The sequence below is a fragment of the Taeniopygia guttata genome, chromosome 5, assembly GCF_048771995.1.
Source record: "Taeniopygia guttata chromosome 5, bTaeGut7.mat, whole genome shotgun sequence".
NCBI classification, from domain to species: Eukaryota; Metazoa; Chordata; class Aves; order Passeriformes; family Estrildidae; genus Taeniopygia; species Taeniopygia guttata.
The window spans coordinates 24,142,193-24,162,159 of record NC_133030.1 but is presented as its reverse complement, the minus strand read 5'-3'; the positions used below and the strand labels follow the sequence as shown (position 1 = coordinate 24,162,159).

At 37.6% G+C, this 19,967-nt stretch overlaps 1 long non-coding RNA gene across 1 annotated transcript in view; it reads left to right on the top strand.

Moving 5' to 3' along the window:
• The first annotated feature begins 5,495 nt into the window (after positions 1 to 5,495).
• LOC140684274 (uncharacterized) overlaps positions 5,496 to 19,967 on the top strand; it is a 35,709-nt gene continuing 21,237 nt past the window's right edge. The window contains exons 1-4 of the long non-coding RNA XR_012056315.1: positions 5,496 to 5,629; positions 6,362 to 11,049; positions 12,721 to 12,805; positions 14,251 to 14,481. This is a non-coding gene — a long non-coding RNA (uncharacterized lncRNA). The remainder of the gene's footprint in view (positions 5,630 to 6,361; positions 11,050 to 12,720; positions 12,806 to 14,250; positions 14,482 to 19,967) is intronic.

Here is a 19,967-nt window from a genome sequence, read left to right as displayed (position 1 = left end):
TTCAGGCATGAGGAGCTGTGTATTACTTAGCCTTCTGTAATACACAGACAATCAGGAAAAATTAAGCTTTCCACAGCAAATAAAATTCAGTTGTTTCTCTCCAAAGAGCAAAATCAATGCATGTTTTTAGTTACCATTTTTGTTACCATAAAAGGTTACCATAAAATCAGCTTTCTGGCTGTTTTTTTGGGTTTTTTTTGTTTTGTTTTTTTTTTTTTTTTTAAGTAATACATAGCAAACTGCCATGCTACTCTGCAGTAGTGCTTGTCCTCGACCGCACTGTAACCCTTTTCCTTCAATTCTCCCAGCACCTCCGATTACTGGTGCAAGCTTTTTTGTAACAAGACCAAAAGAAAAATTAGATCAGTCTTACGGCCAGCATTTTAACCACAGCACTTCCTAAACCAAACACTTCTCGGTCACATGAAGCCCATTCATGTTGCAGGTGATGTTCACAATGGTGGAAAGCCACCAACAACAGCAATGAGAGACAAGTTAAGGCAACTTTTCTAGACAGGCACCTTTTCAGAGCACGCTGCTCTTCTACTTTGCTTTCACAGACCTACACCTTAACTTGGAAACTGGTCACACCTTGAAATATACAGGGGGTTGTTGTAAAGGGACCTAATAAAATTCCCTTTATTCCTGAAGGCCTCTGTATTTCTCAGGTTATGAATGTTTTTGCAGCACTGTTGGATATGGATGTCTTACAGAAGCTGAGGTCACATTTTGCTGGATGGTTTATGGACCCCTGTAAAAATCATATATACACAGACTTAAACATGTGTGTTTGTGGTTTATGATTATAAAAAAAGACTATTATTAGAGACTGTATTTTGTTAGAATCTCCTGAAAATAAGAAAAATGGACAATTTTGCAATACACAAACACTTTTTTCCATTAGAACAAAAGCAACAAGCTTCAGAGAGCTGGGATCAGTGACTCTAATGTAATTTAATTATGCTAATCAGATTGAGAATCGGAGGAAAAGGTGACTGGTATCCATGGAAGGAAAGGTCCTAGCAAAGAGAGATGTGAGAATATTGTTAACCCTGTGGGGGAGAGAGAGGAAGATAATTATCACCTCAGGAGATAGGTCATGGGGCAAATTCCAATGTGCATTACGCAGTCATATATTTAAAGCCAATATATCTACAGAAAATATTTATAGTCAAACCCTTAACCAAGTTAAGGGAAACAAAGGTGCAAATATGGGAAGAAACCAATTCTTTTTCTCTATCTTCCTCTGCTCTAAATTTCTGTAGCAAATTGCCTCTCTTACAGCTCCTGATACACATCAATCTTTAAGAGAGAAAGTATGGCCTGATGAGGTGAAGTAGCTTAACTCCAGGTGCTCTGTGAATAAATCAGCAACAGAGTTAGGAGCTGTGACCTCTCTCATCCTGGTGAATCTTCCAGACATAACTCCTCACTCCTGCTGAAGAAGTTTGATCTCAGTTGAATGGGTTTTTTTTCTTCTATGTTATTAGGTGTGTCTGAAAATGTTGTTCTATTAGGCAGCTTTGCTTCTGGAACAGAATAAAAAGCTGAAATAAAGATTGAAGAATAAAAACCACCTCTGAACTTTGGAAAAGCATGAAAATGAAAGCTGTTGGGAAGAATGTCTGTCTTTTAAATTACTCATGCATCACTCAACTTGGACAATAAATAAACAGCTGGGTCTGGTGTAGCAGGTTCACTCTCTGGAGGAAAATGGTTTGCATAGGATGAGGGTTTATATTTCCCCTTTTTTGTCAGACTGAATGCGTAATAAATGACAGTCCAAGTGAGAGAGAGATCATTAGCATCTGCTAATATGGGAGGATTTAATAATTTGACATATCCTGGCCAAAAGATGGGATGGAAAATTAGAGAGAAAGTAAAAAAGATAAATTAAAAAAGATATCTTCCCTAACTTGCATTACATTATTAAAACTCTTTCCATCTGATCTCAAATGCCATGTGGATGGGTCAATTTGCAGATTGCCGTGGACATCCTAATGTTCATGTAGGCACTTCAAGACAAGCTGTCATAAATAGTTAAGTTGCCCTGGGAGCAGCGCCAAAATGCATTTCAGTGATGACTGCAGAGATGCCTGCTAAAAAGCAAACAGCACATTAGCAGCCCTCAGAGTTATTGTGCAAATGGAGTGTGAAATTCCGGTCCATTGCTCTGCACTATAATTTTTTGTCTCCCTGATAATGATTAAGAGAAGCTTTTCTTGATTTGATGGTGGGTGGAAAGAAGGGTGTGAAAAATGAAAAAAATCTCCTTTGGATGTTTCTCTTGACCTTCAGGAAGCTCCAAGGGAGGGTTGGTTGTCTGATCTGTGCACAGAGGAATTAACTGGCTTTGTTTGTTCTAAAATCTGGTGCTGAATTAAGAAGCCCAGGGATGCATGATGTGGAATCACCATAAAATAAAATGTCCCAAGCAGTTATTAAATATTCAAAAAGCAATCTGAACCTAACTGTTGGTTGAAATGAATGAAGGGAGAAAGATCATACTGTACCCCTTGGGAAGAAATGCTATGCTTAAAACCCTCAAGATCAGAACTGATTTGTGGTTCTGTGTTAATTTACTGGAATTTTTTTTTGCACTTTCATTATTATTATTAATGATAACATTTCATTCTTTCATATCATCTTACATCTCAAAGTATTTCAAAAATTGAGCCTCCTAGTCATAGAATGATTACTGCTGGTGGAGCACAAAGTGCAGTGCCTTAAGAGGTGGGTAAGTATCATCCCATTTTACCTCTGAGATGTAGAGGGATGTAACGATTTGTCAGGGCTTGCTTCAGTGGCAGATGCAGGGTCAGAACATAAATTTTCTGACCTGTAGCTCCACTTAACTGTGCTGCCTGTCCAAAGCATTCGTTTCATCTGTCTTCTGCTACCAACTGATAGGCACAAAAGTAATGGCCTGAGAAAATGACCCAAAGATTGCTGAAATCAGTGGCAGTGCTTTGAAGGAGCTTTAGAGCAGCCTTAAAATTTGATCTTTAACTTCATGTACATTTTACATTCTTCTTTTCAAACACAGGGACCGTTTAGCTTTTAAACAATGAATGCCTCCAAAATTGTGAATTACCTTTGAAACCTCAGTGGCAGAGCCAAACCAGAGAAAGCAGGGGTCTAGTCGGCTTAAGCACTAGGCTAAACTTCTTCCTCTAATTGTTTTTAGTGTCACACAGTGAATAAAATATATTATGGTGTTCAAACACATACATTGGGCCAAGCTGTAGTTCTTCCAAAGAACAGATTCAGGCAAAGCTTTTTTTGATTTGTCACTACCCCAATTTTTACAGAAAACAGGATGAATGCCTTTGATTTGCAGTGAAAAGCTTTCATCAGTCACCATTTGTTACTGAAAAAAAAAAAAAAAAGAAATAGAAAACAAAGCTTAATCAGTAGCTGAAAACCAGCAGGGAAAAGTTTGCTTGTGGATCTTATGACATCCTGTGTAGTTTTTCAGTAGTTGCTGCAAGTGTTACTAGATTTAGAGGCTAGATTAGCTACCTCTGGGGAGAGAAGATAAGACTTTCTTTCTGCCAGTTGAACAGTTATGCTAAGTGCTATGTAAGAAGTCCATGAAAGCTTTAGTGAGGGCTTGAGAGTATGCTATGATCAATTAACTAGATCAGTCTAATACCCAAATTCAAGACATTATCCAGGCATCACAGAAGGCAAGGAAACCACCCCAAATTAGAGTCACATCCAATCTGAATGAGAAGAAACAAAGTAAGAAAACAAAGAGAGGCATTATATGCTCACTACTAAAGTTAAAGCAATACACTTCCAATTTATAATTTCAGGTCTGTTGTATTGGAGAGCTCCATAGTGGTAAAGAATAAAAAAAATTAGTTTTCCTACTGCCTGTCAAGAATGAGAAAAATGAAAAAACAAAACAAAACTAAAACCCCGAAGAATACTGAGTGCCATATATTGTGTTTCAGTCACTGTAGGGACTAACACAAGGATGCCTGTGGCCTGTGTCTCCTCAGCTGACAGATATTGGCTGATGGATGCTTTCTTTCCATCATAAGACAGTACCTGGAGAAGCCAGTTCAAACATGGGTGACTTTGACTGCACACTTGCACACACGTGGGACACAGCAGCACATATCGGGGTATGGAGAAGGTCTGCTTGGCTTGGCTGACCAGCCTTTGGGTCTGAGGGCCCGATCTAAGGGAATAGTCCAAGGCTTGCTGAGCCACAGAACCTGAGACCACTTTGTTTCAAAGTGACTTTCCTTGGTTCAAGTTAAACTGTTCCTGTTGTATAAAGGAGATAGACTGCAGAAACATCAACATTTTACCAGAGTCAAATCTACGTATACATGCACAGAAGCTTGGAGTAAGCTTCTTTACTCTGAAGTTCATAGCACCTCAATTATTCCCAGTATGGATTTTTTCCTATAGTGAGTACATAAAGAACACCAGCTGAGGCTAATGGGCATTTGGAGCGAGAGAGTAGCTTTGGGCAAACACTGTAGAGTTAAGAATTTGTTTGACCAACTTAGTCTCCTTCTGTATTTGCAGATTATTCATAAACAGAATTGGATTTGCTAGAATCTGGTCAAACAGAATTTGCCAAATCCTAGGTTCTCTCAGCAGTGTCCTTGACATGGTTTGGGGAATAAATTTGTGCCTAAAAATATCCAGCTAATATCCCAAGGGTCTATAAAGAAGAATAATGAAATAAGATGGCTTTCCAATGAATTTTCATTTCTGAACCAGACTTGTCATCAAATACTTGAGCCTCTGCTCACCTGACTGGATGAACAAGGTCCCTGCCTCACAGCAGGCTGAAATAAATGTTTTGACTTTACAACCTAGATTACCTCCAAAGCTTTATGAATAGGAAAAGATGTGAACGCATGTGAATCCAACCAGAATTCCAGTTGTTTTCAATGTAATTTCATCTCTGAACTGACTTCCTTCTTATCTCTGTCTTGAAACAATTTCAGTGGTTTATTTACACAGTTTAGTTTCTTGGCTACCAAAGAGTGTCAGTCAAAGATGTTGAATGTGATATAAATGTGATATAAATGTGTTCATGTGTATACCCATGACCCTTTCTTTCTAGAAATAGTTTTGTGAGCATAAAAAAGCTATGCAAGTAGTTAATAAGTCCACAAGTATAAGTATACAAGTAGTCCACTGATCCTATAATAAAGGAATAACAGATTTTATTTAACCAATGTGTCCAAACACTTTTTAAATGTCTGTTTTGTACTCTCTGTTCAGTGTATTTTTTTCACATATGTACTGCAAATCAGAAGAGAGATTTGAACTTAAAATACCAACCTTTTTATTTATTAATACTTATCCTGTGTGATTAGTCTAAATAATAACCAAGTTCTATTGAACTTTTACCAACTGGTGTGCAAAGACCCTGGGGGTGATAAAACTGCTAGAAAGCACATTCCAATCCCAGCAAGATCATATGTTTCGACTTTTGGCTCTGTTTCTAAAGTGAGTACTGCACTTTTATCCTGCGTGCTGTGTGCAGTTTCAGTTAGATAAGGTCTGGAGAAGTGTTTCAAGAGTGGATTTCTGGCAGGTGCATGTGACATTTGAAGAGATGTTTTCTATATTAGAAATTTACTGCATGACTCTTCAGGTAAACCTTTCTAATAGAGCTTCCTTTACTCAAGAACTTTGTCTATTCTATAAAATGAATCAAATTTACTAAAATAATTTCACAAGGTCCCTTTAAATCAATGCTATTGTTTCATACATACTAATTCCTCTTCTTCAGCCAAATTTAATATAATGTGAGGAATGCTGTTGAAGACTCAGGATTTCATAAATGCTCTGGATATAAGAAGGAAATGTGAAGACATTGTATTACTCAGAGTATCAGCAGCAGATAAATTTTTCATTTCACTATTACTACTTTTCTGAGCACTGTTTAACTAGAAAGTAAATAAGATGTGAATTGCAAATATTTTCTTTAAATACATCCCAATGATATTTATTTAGGAGGTAATAATTTTTGGAAGAAGCATGAGAAATTTTTTAATTCCAGATGTTACATGCAATAATGGCCGATTTTGGTTTTTACTTAATATTTATGATGCCTTAGCACAGTTGTTTTGGTAGCTTTCTAAAGCTTCTTTTATTTTTTTTTTTTAATTTTTTTTTTTTTTGGACTGTTTCAAATATATCATGCATTGAGAGGAAAGTCCTCAATGGAGGAAAATGTCAGATAATAAACCAGAGCTGAAATTGCTTTGTGTTACATATAAACTGGATGGGTTATACCCTGTACAGCCGGATAGACAATGACCAAGGCTTTCCATTTTTAACATTATCATACATCATATAATGACTATCATATATTCCACAACAGCTGATGAATACGTTTGTGGTCTGGAAATCTGAAGATCCTGGAGGAAAATGCTGCAGCCAAGCATACTCTAACATACAGACAGCCTGAACCACTCAGCACTGGGGGTGGACTACTACAGTGTGAGGAGAAAACAGGAAGAATAGATCAGGATGTTATCTCCTTGGTTTTGGGACACAAGCAGACACATTGAGGAAAATGTTACAATGCAAGGTCACACCTCTTTTTAAGAGGTGAAGGAGTTATAGATAACCCAGGTAGGACCATAGATCTTTCCTTAGTTCAGAGTTTTATCTATTCATTGAATACAAATATTTCCAGCAGTGAATTTGTTTCCCTTTAAGAGAAAGCAACTCAAGAAGTCTATAAAGAAGAACAAATTTGAAAATAAAATAAAACTAAAACTGATTCTGACATCAAATCAACCATCAAACTGGGCTTCTCCAGTAGCGCTAACAACGATCCTTCTGACATGATACCTCAAAACTGGAATTTCCAATATCTTGCATACTCCTGTTTGAGTAAGAGGACTTCTGATCTCTGTGGTTTGCTCTTTTATTTCACCAAATTTTGTGTCTGAAATGTTCTCTCCTTCTCTTGAATGGGAGAATTGCTTTGACAGGAAAGTCAGGCGCAGTTTGTGCAACTTGTGCTCTGGTCACCTTCTGTCTGTCTGTGAGGTGACCCACTGAGGCACGGTGGGCTCATCTGTAACATACACGGGACAGGAGAAATCTCTTCTGGCCTCTCAGGTCATGCTTTTGGTCCCAGGAACGGTATATGTATGTCAGGGCACAACACCTCTCCTGTGTTTCTGGGACTGTATAATCTCTCCTCTGTATTATTTTGGCTCTTCCTCTCAGTGTGAAGAAGAGAGGAAAAGAGGAAAATGCTTGGCAGAGCAACTACACTGGAGGCAGGAGGCTGAGGGTCTACCTGCAGTGGCTCTAGTACTGATAGGAAAACAGATGATGATATGAAAATGAATTTCCTGTCTGGTCTTTGCCTTTAGAACACTGCAGGCTGCTTCCCACAGCTTCTCAAACAGCATCTTCAGGACACTTGTTCTGAGTGATTCTCACAAGAGTTTTAAGTATCAATTTGCTTCTGATGAGAGATTCTGTGTTTACTCCCTGTGTGGTTTTCCATAAGATCTATAGCTGGTTGATGTCAAGAACTATTAAAATCACACACTCTCAAAGTGGCATAATGAGGTTTTCTTCCTTTATCTGCAGTGTTCTTCTTCGATATTTTCCATAAAGACACTGTTTGTGATTAATTCATTCCTCTGATTGTGATGTAATTTGCATTTATATTATAAGTTAGAATTTGGAAATAAAATATTCTAGCTTTGTTTAAAACTTTGTGACTTAGAAAATCTCATAAGTACAGATAAAAAAAAAAAAAAGAAGCAGCCTTTTGTTTAATTAAGTAGGATTCTTTCCTGTGCAGGTGAGCCCTTGGATATTGAAAAAATTCTTATCTAAATCTAATGTTTAGGTCACTTTTTAATACATAACGTGCTTGAAAGCTTAAAATAGACAAAAATTCATTTAAATAGTTAAGGATATTTGCTGCCTGTGGATCTTGAATATAAATGACTACAAGCATCTATCTTCTGAGAAGTAAGCAATATACTGGACTTTGTTATTTTAATTTTCTTTTTCCAAGTTCATTCATCATGCACCTGTCAGTGAAATCCATCTACTTTCCAGTCCATCAAATAAACTTGTAATAGCATTTGGTTTTGACTGGTTTTGAATAACAACTTTCAGAACAAGATGGAAATTCAGTAAATATGAATTGTGAATCTGGTCCAAAATAGATGTTTCCTACTGTGAGGAAGCTGTTTTCAGTTTTTTTCTGCCCCTACCCAGTCATTCTTGCCCTGTGGCAGCAATGTCTTGCTTTCCCACCCATCATTATAATAGCAAAACCATTGTTTTGGGGTGCTCCATAAATCTGATCACTAAAATGTTCCAAGTTAAAAAAAAAAGTCAGCTAGCAAAATATTGTTTTAAACACTTGAGTAATTTTGCAACCACTGCTAGTATATAATGGAGCTATGTTCTTAATATCCTGGTCTGTAAATCAAAGGAATAAATGTCTTCATGTGAGAGGGCTTAAAGTGATTATTAACTGACAGCATAAAAGTTATGGCTGGGTGCCAAAAGGTAGACTTGGTGTTGCTTAGCATTAGCCTTGATAGCTTAAGGAGGAAAGAAGAATTAATTCTTGTACACATAACAATTTCAGTGTCTTCCCTAAGACTGAACATCTGGTAAAGTAGCTTTAGAGTGGTGGACATTTGCCTTCTAACATCATGGACTAAACCACAACTGTTCCTGTTGAAAAGTAAAAATTAGGCAACCAGCAGGCAACCATCAGACAGTAAAATGCATTAGATATGGTTTTATATCTATGGTCCTCCATAGGTATGATTTGTTCATATGGGGCTGGAAGACTCCTTGCCCCATTTCAAATACAGTTGCCTTATAAAGGTACTTAAAAGGAAAGCTCAGGCTGCAATCAGATAACAGGTCACATCTTCCACACAGTAGTTCTGCTTCACAACTCTCAAAACAAGCTAGCAGGAATATGTTAAATCTTGCTTATATAAAAAGTCTTAATAATAATTAATAATTTCTATGTGTCTCATGCTGTTTGACATAGCCCACATAGCTGGAATATTTCCTGGTCTGCATATCCTTTTAATATGTCTCCTATTTTCCTTGCATTTTACACAGATTCAAGTAGTCCTATGTGAGGTAACAAAAAGTTTGTAAAAATGCCTTAATATTTGAAAAACTGCATATCAGGCAATGGAGATGGGAGTGCTTTAGGAAGATTGTGTTCAAGGGAACCTGACTTTTACCACTTAGTAGGAAAACATAGATTATTCTTGCAAGATTTGCACTCTAGGATAACAGGCAATTTAGCAGCATAGCTGCATTTAGCAGAAGACATAATGGTCTTTCCTTTTAAGGCTTTGACACTACCAGCCTGTATACATTTTTATGCATACAAAACATACACTTTGAAGTTCAACCAGTCAGTTATAAAAGCTATTTTTCTTGTATGCTTATTATTCATCTGTCAGGAAAAAAAGAGCATATTTTGTAGGTGAACTGAAAGGCCCACTTTAAAACTGAGAAGCACTAGACTGTTTAAGATCAGATTTAATAAGTTAGTTGTATGAGTGCTGACATATTAAAATGACCTACGAACAGCATAGACTACAAGGTTGAAACTCATCCCCAGTTTAACCCTTGAAGTCCTAACTTCAGACAGAGATTAGAAAGTAGCCCAAAAAAATGTCTGTATACACTGTGCTCAATTAATTATTTTTATGGGTATAAATAAATGTCTTTGGGTTTCCAAGCTCATTTGTGCTTTTGTTTGGAAAAAATGAAGGGTTAGGGGAGTACCTCCTGAGCTGTCAGAGAAACAAATTCACGAACATTCTTCAAGGTGTGTTTGCATAGTGCTCCTCTTTGGACTTTAGAGCTGAAAGATGAGAAACATCTGGAAGAGAAGTGGGAGAGACAGGAGCAACAGCTACTTTGTGCCCACCTTGCTCAGCAGGTGAAGGATGAAAACACAGACCAATGTGGGGACCAAAGCAGCACCTTCTAGGTGGGCATGGGGCATAGGCACATGGAGAGAGCCCAAAACGTCAGAGGTGTCCCAGATCTGGGGAGAAGTGTAGGAATGAAGCAGCAAGAAGGAGAAGAACCTCTAGGCTGAATCTGGTAACTTCATCTGAAAAATCAAACCTGTCTCTCATTGGTAGGCAGCTGTTGGCTTCAAAAGAGAGAATGGTGTTTGACAGTAGCATTGTCTGTGAACTGGAGACCACGACATTCAATAAATATCAGCAATGGGAGGTAGGACATCTTGTACAGAAGATCCCATACTCCACACCAAACCCCACAGTTAAAACTAATTGAGAGATATGAAGGATGAGGAACTATTCTACAGATTAGAGCAAAACTGCGGTTATGCATTGAATAATGGAACTATTTTGTGAAAATATAATGAAATGGTGTGTGAATAATTCTACCTATAGCTACAACATGTCAGACTGAAATGCTTATTTATAAATATGTGTCTACTTTTCTAATATGTTAAGAAATAAATATTATCCCCATATAAGTCCTTATGGAAAGGACTGGTTTTGAAAAAAGTTCCTGCTTAATCTTTTAGCCCACAATAAAAAAAAAAAAAAAATCCTTTTATTTATCTTACTACACCTAAGTCCAGGAAGACTACCTATGAAAATACAGAGGCCTTTTTTGTAACAATTTTAATTCAGTGGTGGACTGTCTGTCATATTTAATTTAGTTACTCTAGTCTCCTCCAAGCATAACATTTCTCTTTTTATTGAACTGTAGCAAATAAACAGGTATAGGAAGAAATGCTTATCATTCAGCTGAGGCATTCTAATGTATTTAGACCTGGTGTGACAAAAGCTCAAGAGCAAAGTGACAGGTAATACGGTATGGGAGTAGGGGAGGGACAAAGTTACAAGGGATGATAACACATGCCTTGTATGTTTGCTTATTTTCTTTTTAGAAAACATTCAAAAAACATTACTCTACATTCCTCAGATTTCAAATTTGGGGTCTTGGCTTGAGAAATGCTCTTTGTAGAGCCTGAAGACACCATTAGCAAGTGCTGCAAGAAGGCAGGTGATGTTTTTGTCATGTCTATGGGTTGAAGCTCTTATACTGGGTGCATGTGAATCAAACTCAGACTATGCCTTTTCATCAGGTCCTCTGATAGAAGAAAGTCAGCAGGGCAGGCTTTGGCTTTGAATGTACTTCATCTTTTCTACAGTAAAGACTGCGCAGCTGCCTAGTACTTCTTTCAGATCCAGCAGTGCTGGTTTGAAAGAAAAGGTATTTCTCAGGATACTTGGCTCTCTGCTTACTCAGTCGATTTCTGTCTGCCCACCTGACTAACTGTGTGTACCAGGGTTCTCACCATGATATCTTGAGTATCAGATCTAAAGAAGAAAGTTGAGACTTTTCTTTCTTCTGCTGCCTCTCACCACCTCCCAGAATATATATTGGCACTTGGCTTGGAGCATGCACTAAAAAAATATCAAACCCTCATGAAAAGAAGTTAAAAAACTGGGGATGGAAAAAAGAATACAACTAATTTCTCATAAATTGTTTATTTATGAGCTCATGGTAGAGCTCTGAAGAAAAGAAAATAAAGGCCAGTCAAGGAAATACTTAAAGGATATCTCTTAAATTTCTGAATGTTCCTCTCCTTAAATGGAACAATCCAGGATTTTGGGTCATAATACACAGAGGAAGTAATAGATCTGAGTTCTATAATGTGAGTTAATTTTCTATTAATATAACAAGTAAAATGCTAGACATGCTTAACTCAAGAGCAAAGAAGCATTTAACATCAATATGTGTTTTTCATCCACTGTAAGTGACAGCTAGCTATACCACCCAGGCACCTTAAATACCCTTGTCTTGTGAAGCATAACACTGACATCTTACTTAGATTAGAAAATAAATTATTTTACTTATCTTTATAAAATTTTAAATCACCACCAGACAGTGGAGCTAAAGAGCTACACGCAGCACAGAAATGAACTTAAGGTTTCTTTTCTACATATTTGTGCGGAGTATGTGAATTTACAAAAAAGTCAAGCAGGTATAATTCATTTCTACATGCAAGTGTTAAGTCATAATACATCTGATTGAATGCAAAGTAAGAAGAAAGTATGTTTTGGGCTAAATTGAGTCCTGTCACAAGGGAAATAACTTTGGTGAATTCAGAAGTGAATTTTGTCCACTGAAAAGAACACGGTACCTATTCTTTCTGGTTCCTTTGAAAAAGAAACAAAAATGCAACTATAAAGTCTTCCCCATCCAATTTATTTCATGTTGCATGCAAATGACTTAAGGCTAGTTCCAGAGAAATTGTGTGAGACTTGGTCCTGCAGTTCTTATTGAGATGGCGAAAGGCAGAGCAGGGCAGGTTCACACAGGATAGGGGAGAAGCAGCTGTCTGTACCATCATGTTTCTGAAAGGCTGAACAATTTCACAGAACAGCTCCAGACTGTTATTTTAAAGGAAGTGACAGAGGGCTGCTGAGAAGAAATTGCACATGGACATGCTGTGCTGAGATGCAGCAAAAAGCCTATAATTTAAGGTCCACTCTTACTGTTCTAAAAGCCTTTTCTGGCATGAGGAACACAAAGTTTTTTGCCTTATTAGTGGTAAAATGTAAGTTTGGAGGGTTTTTCTGTCCCAAAAAATGTTTAGCTCCTTTAGGAAGACTTGAGGATCTTCCTGCGTTGATCTGCAGCTTTAATATTATCCTGTTTTTTACACAGATCTCAACTATCAGTCCATCAAAACAACCTGTCCTGCTGCTAAACTGTGGTCTTGGTCCACCATGGGAATTCAGATATGATGAGGGTGAGTTTGGGATGCACAGAGATATCTACACAAAACCTGGATCAGCTGTGCGTTATTAGAGCTGATATCCTCTTTGTAGGGATTCAACCACTAGAGAGACAGAGTCACGAGCATGTGAGTAGTTTTGATTCACTGCCCTGCAGCTATTGTTGAATTGTAGCACATTCATTTCAAAAATCAATTGGTATCTAGTTCATGTTTGCAATAGTGAAATAGGATTGAGTTGGATGTTAAAACCCAGGGACATTGTACAGTTGGTGACTGAAAATGAAGAGATAATTGTCTTCACTCTGGCTGCCTTATGTTGATATTATTCATATAAGTACAGCAATAAAAATGGTTGCTTCAGCCCCTCATTTCATTCACTAGACAAAATAGAAGCTTATTTCCTTTTCTCAATTGATAATAGTTAATTGGTAGGCACTGCAGCCTGGAACAATATCTTGAGAAATAGTTATTAACTTCACCTCTGAGCTAAATCCTTTGGCTCCTGAGCTTGTTTAAGCAGAGATCACTGAGAAGAATGCACCCTGAAATTATTTTCAAAATGACTGCTACATACCAAAATCCCTTCCATCCTCTGGAAGGGATGATCTTATGCTCCATTATTTCTGTCTGCTACTGGAAAACATTCTTGGTATTACTACATCGTTTTGGGGTCATGCCTCCTTCCATTTGTTCTGAAAGAAATTTGCAATATTTTTGTAAATGAGGGTTATCTGGAAATGACATGGTGTTGGGACAATCTCAGTGGCATAAAGCTTTGCTTAATTATGGGTGGGCAGGGTACAGACAGCAGCATACAGGTTTGCCTTTCACTTCAGTAGGTTTCAAATCTTCTTGAGGAGGGATTAGGGGTGGTGTTCAAATCTGAGTATCCATGTTGTGCTTGGCTTCTCTACTGTCACACCAAAATAGCAGGGTTGACTACAAGTCTCACAGTGTTTCACTCTAAGCACATTCTCCCTACAGGAGCAGCATAAATATGGGAACCATGTAAGCTTAAAAGTATAATAATTTGATCAGACTTTGCATTCACAGCTCCCTTCTGCTTAACTCAGTCAAAGCTATCCACTTTTCCTGTGGGCCCTCTACAGCTCAGAGATAAAGTGATTTTCCTCAATGTTCTCTCAGTTAAGTTGGTCAGCATTAACTCTGAAATCCTTGGTGGACAATAATTTTTTTCAGAATTTATTTAATACTCAAAAAAAGTTATAATAATTTCAATGAACATTGTGAGGATGAAGATGCAGGACATGAAATTTAAACTGATACTGCTGTGTCTAAAACCACTAAGAGTTTTTCCTGTTATTTCCAGTGAAGCACCTTGAAATTTTGTAGCATGACTATACAAGAGTTTGAATAGTATGTGCACTTTGACACAATCCTTATGTCTAATCTAAGCCTGCTCTCTTTCTCTCTTTTCTCCACTCCTGGTTTTACAGCTTTGCTCCGGTTTGTCTCCAATAATCTACACTCTGCCAGGAGTATCAAGAGCTTACAGATATCTCCATATTGGGACAGGACAGAAATGGAGCTCCAATGGCACAAAAGTGTGAAGTAACTAGGGACAGAACAGGGATGCAAGGTGACAGCCTCATGATGAAGCACTTCTACATTTCTGAGGGTGATCAAGGAAGACAATACGTGTCCACTCCCTCAGTGTCCCTAACCAGGTAATCACTAAAGCTTTTCATTAATAAGCACTACATTTAGCACTAAAAACAATAGTAGGAGAGAGATCATCTGGATAATAGACTGATTTTGAGCTCTTACCCTATGGCTCCATAAACTTTTTGATGTTATCCCTCATGGACAGAAGAGTATATGAAAGTAAGTTAAGACCAAAGCCTCAAGTATGACAAAAATTAATTTTCTTATTCTAGGCTTTGTCTGCAAAAGCATGTTGCAAAAGTTTCATTCAGGTTATTTTTTAAAATGGATGTAGTTAAAAGTAATACAAATCCTTTATTAATCCAGTTAATTCAGTAACTGGACTGAGACAAACACATATAAATCAGTTATAAACCAAACCTATTCATGTGGGATATGGAACAATTTAACTAAATCCATACCTATGCCTAGGTTGTAACCAAAGCAATGCAACTCTTCTGTGTCATCAAGGCTGCAATAACCCGTTATCCTCTCAAATTTTTACAATTAAGCTGGAAGATATTTTTGAAGCAAATCAGTATTACTGAAATAAATTTTTAAATTTAGAACTTCTATTATTTATGAGGTACTTATTGTATACATGGATAAAGTAAGTATATAATTGAGATTTTTCACAAATATATCTCTAAAAATATAGCAGTTTATTTTCAAACACAAATCCTTACAAGTTTCATGTTATGGACAATATTTTATCCATGTTACCAAGAGGACATTGAGCTACAGAGAAATTTCTGTCAAATATTTCCAAAAGTACTTTTTTCTCAAGTCCTGAAACAGGTGTGCCATAGCAGGAGGCAGACCAAGAGCACAGAACCTTACATGCCCTGAAATCTTTAGGAGAAACATCAACAGATCTGCACGGCAGCAGCAGCAGGAGGCACTGCAATGACATGGAAAGGAACTGCGCTGCCAAGTGAATTAAGAAGGATAAGAGCTTTCTTTTGACCCTGCTCCTCAAGTATGAATTTCTGAGCTATTGCCTGTAAATTACAAAGCTTTGATTTTTCAGTGCACAATTTAATACATGCTTTGACCTTTCAACATGCCATATGAAACTTTGATCCTTACCAGCCGCCTGTCAGGGTGAACTTTGCATAAGACGAAAACAATACATTTCAAAATCATATTCTCCCTCCCTTTTACAAAACCCATAAAATATTTCTGAGGTGGAGAAAACTCGTCTTTATACACTAAAGGTAAATGCTACAGAAGTGCTACATTTAAATGGCTATGGTCAGAAGCTTTGATTATCAAGACCTTTATGCAAGGCTGATAAGAAGCACACATTGTCTAGGAAGAAGGTAAATCCCTAAGAAGAATGTAAATCAAGAATACTCAAAACAGTGTTATTACTTCAGCCTTATCTTGGAAGAGATGGGGAAATCACTAACAGGGCAGTCCATGGCTCAAAATGTCTTTGGAACTAGAAGGTAGTTGTATCATTTAATGCACAATTGCAGGGTGAGTTCAAAAGGTCTAGTTCAGTCCAATTTAAGGAGAGATGAGAGATATCTGAACTGCCCACCTGATAACAATGAAAATTTCATTAACACAAAATCCTGTGATAGTTCTAGTCTTGCTAATGCTATGAAAGTAAAAAAAAGAAAAAAAAAACAACCCAAAAAAACCACAAACCAAAAAACCAACACCCCCAGGATGAAGAAAACTAACCCAAAATCCCAAACAGAAAGAAAAACTGCAGCACAGAAAAAAGGTGAAAAGAAATGTTTGCAGCAGAATGTACTCTTTAATTTATTTTTGTTTGTATTGTTTTCTTTTTCTGCCTGGAAGCCCATAAAATCAGATTGCAATGTTTTAAAGATAAAGAAATTTACAAATTTGTCCTCAGTAAAAAAGCTCTTAATATTTGGCATAGGTGCATCATACTTTTTTTTTTTTTTTTTTTTTTTTTTTTTTTTTTTTAACTGAGGATATTATGAAACCTCCCTCTTTCAGAAAGAAAAAAATCATATATCCTATTCTACGTGTGAGCTGCAACATTTCCCACAGAGTCACTGTGCTGCTGGTAGTTAGCTCATTGTCTTATACTCTGCAGTGAAAACCTGCAATATCAGTTCACAGTCTACTCTAAACAATTTTTCAGACCTGTAAGCCTTGGATGTCAGTTTAAAGGCAGGCTTTGTCAGTTTTAAATGTCATTTTTTTTCTAATCTGGAAAGTGACTCTAGAGGCAGGATCCCTGGTATCACATCCCTTCTTCATCAGTGCTTTGTCTCAGAATCATTCTGTTCCCAAGCAAAAAATTTTCCTGGCTTTCTTCTGACTGCTAGTAGGCATGTATTCCCCACAGTCACAGAAAACCCACCAGCATAAATCTCTCTGACTTTCCTCCCTTGTCATCATGTGATCAATGGGGCTGGAAAAAAATGCGCATATGAGTGCAGTGACAGGTCTCTACAGCCCAGTAGGAGATCCCCGTTGTACCCCTAAAGGAGGGGACAGCACTCCCCGCTGACTCTAGGCAGCCTGGAGTGCACCTTCTGACACTTATTTGGTATATGCTAACACCCAAGCCACGCTAATTCCTGGTTGTCACACTGTACAAAGGACTCCCAGGAAGTAGTGTTGTAGCCTTAAAACTGGCTACACAGATTCCACATCAGTCAAGACTGGCTTTTTGCCTCAGAGCAGTCAAGTCTATTTTGCTGCCAGTTTATGCCAGCGCTACTAGCTGACCTCCTCAGCTGCTGGCATAAATTGCTGCAACACACCCCTAAATTTCCTCCACAGGGAGCAGATTTGTTGAATTAGAAGGTGCAGTCTTTAGATAGCTACTTTTCTGCATAACACGCAGAGGCCAGGAAAGACAAAGAGTGCATCAACTTGATCTGTGCTCAGTGAGGAACCAAAGTGTCACAGGAGCCAGCCCTGGCTGCTGCACTGTGGGGGCTGGGAGGACAGCAGGACTGATCCATAATAAGAGGAGACAGACATGGAAAGTGAACAGAACGATGATTACAGAGGAGAAATAAAGAGTTGCCTGACAGTGTCACACTGGGAAAGAAAAAGGCACGGAGGATTAAGGATGGCATCAGAAGATATGTCTCACTGCTCTGTGACTCCAGCATGGCCCTGCTGGCAAGCCAAGGGAATGGGGTTGTGGTGAAAAAAAAATCCTCTCCAGGAAAGTGATGAGGGCCTGTGAATCACTGCTTTTATTTTGATTGCATTAGTGGTTGTGGTGTTTCAGGACCTAATTTCAATAAGGCATTTCCTTGGTAACATCAATATAGGTGCAAATGCTTATCATGTAAGACTTAGAAGTGCTAGAAACAGAAGTCTGATAAGTAAGCCTAGGATGGAGCCAGAATAAAATGTGAGGCAAATTTCCCTTAACTCCTCTGTGCTATCATTAAAAGGCCACTGACTAGAAATAGAAGATATTTTATCCAGCTTCACCACAGCTGCAGTAGTGTTATTTGGGAATGAGAGGGAGAAAGGATGAGATTATTAATGAGAAGGATTGTAACACAGGCTTTCAGCACCACCAATTAAACTGTGCCTCAAGGACTACACATTTTCAGTCATTTGGAGACCTCACGATAATTTATAGGAATAAATCACATGGCAAATCACGTGATAACTCCCTTGCAACTTTAAATAATTGAGACTCATTTGGGTCAGCTAAAGCCAGCTGAAGTATTTTTCACCCGTTTTCTAAACATGCTTTAAAAATTAGTTTTGATTCAGCTGGAGAAGGCAAAGTAAAAAAACACAAAGCAAAAAAACCCAAAAAACAACATGTATATCTTCTCTCTGAGGTCTGCATTTTCCTGATATTATCAATGATATTTGATAATTTTCCCTACTTAATAATTATAATCTTGTCTTAAAATATGTAATTTCTTTGGATAATAGAACTGGATATGATATACATACTTCCAATTCCATCAAATTAGAAAACATGGTAAATGAGCACTGATACATTGGACAGGTGACATTTGAGATGTCCATGTTCAAGATTTGTAAGAAATTGGAATATTTGATCCAGGACTTGTGACACTAGGTTTATAAGAGATGTTAGCCAGTCCAGACTTTCAGACTAGTTTCCTATTAAACAACAGTTTGGAACAAATTTTGAAAACTTTATACATTACCTCCTATAGTTGACTTTGATTGTCTATCTTTTTTATTAGTACTATCCCCCTACCACATTAATGCACGGAACCTATCTATATTTAAACAGCCTCCTATGGTAGATCACATAGGCTGCTGTCTTCTAATTGCTGAATCAAGTATGCATAAATAATTTACTGAAATTGCATTGTTGCACTTAGACCATTTTTGAAATTACCTCATGTAACTTCATTAAACTTCAAACCTAGAACATTAATGTGAGGGAAGAAAAATCACTACTTCTGTATTATTAGATCATTCAGGTGATAAACACATTCTCAAAAAGGTCACCTGATGTATTTCAGTCATTAGATTCAAATTGTAAATGGAACCATTGTCTATGTATTAGAAAAGCACATGCCATGTTTTGTTAACATAATCAGAAAAATGGAGCTGCTACAAACCCTTTCCCCAACTGCCAGTCATTGCATTAAATGTTTCTGCAATTTTATTAAAATCCTGTCTCTGCAGATCCTGCTCAACTGTGAAATTGGAATTGCAAACAGAAATATTACATTTCTACATACAGTAGTGAATAAAAAGTCCAATTTTTACATGTAGAGAGACAGGGGAAACGTTTTTTCAAGATAGGAAAACAGCAGAGGGAATATCCTCTCTTCCCCCAAGTATGAGGCAGAAGGTAAAAGTGTCTGTTTCCTTTATGATATTTTTCTATGACAGCAGGTAGAAACTGAGAGGTGCAGGAGCAGATTTCTGTCAGTAGCTTTATCACAGAAAGGACAAAAGACTACCTATCCTTCTGGTCCTTGGAGAGGGACATAAGCTGAAGGTTAATGAACCTGAGTTGCTTTCGCTGCTGTAGATCAGACTTCCAGAATGGATTAGTCAAGGTTGGAGAAGGAGTGGGCAAGTCCTGCTGCCTAAATCCTTGCTTTTACCCCATTCTTACTATACATTTGTTGCAATAATGCAAGAGGTGTTTGGGAGGGTTTATCTAGTTCTGATAAAACCACTTGTATTGGACATTCCTGAAGCATTATTTCCAAAACTGATAAAACACAGTGGTCAAAAAGAGTTTGGTGAGTCTGATGATTGAAGCATCTTGTCTACAGGGTGTTTTCACACCTCTCTTAATAAAAAGTCTTAATATAAGGTGTTTCTTCACTTCCCCACTCTCCCTTCTCCCATCTTCCTAGTCTCTTGGTATCTGTTATCATTTCTTAAAGGGTATTTTCCAAGAGTCAAATGCAAATACTTTTGCATTTTCAGGTTGCCTGGTAGGCGCATTTGCATCCCTTCTGCAAAATGAGAAATTAAAATGGAAAGAGGGACATGAGAAGACTCTGCTTGTTCAGCCCCTAGTGCAAGCATCCTTCCTTCACCATTCAAG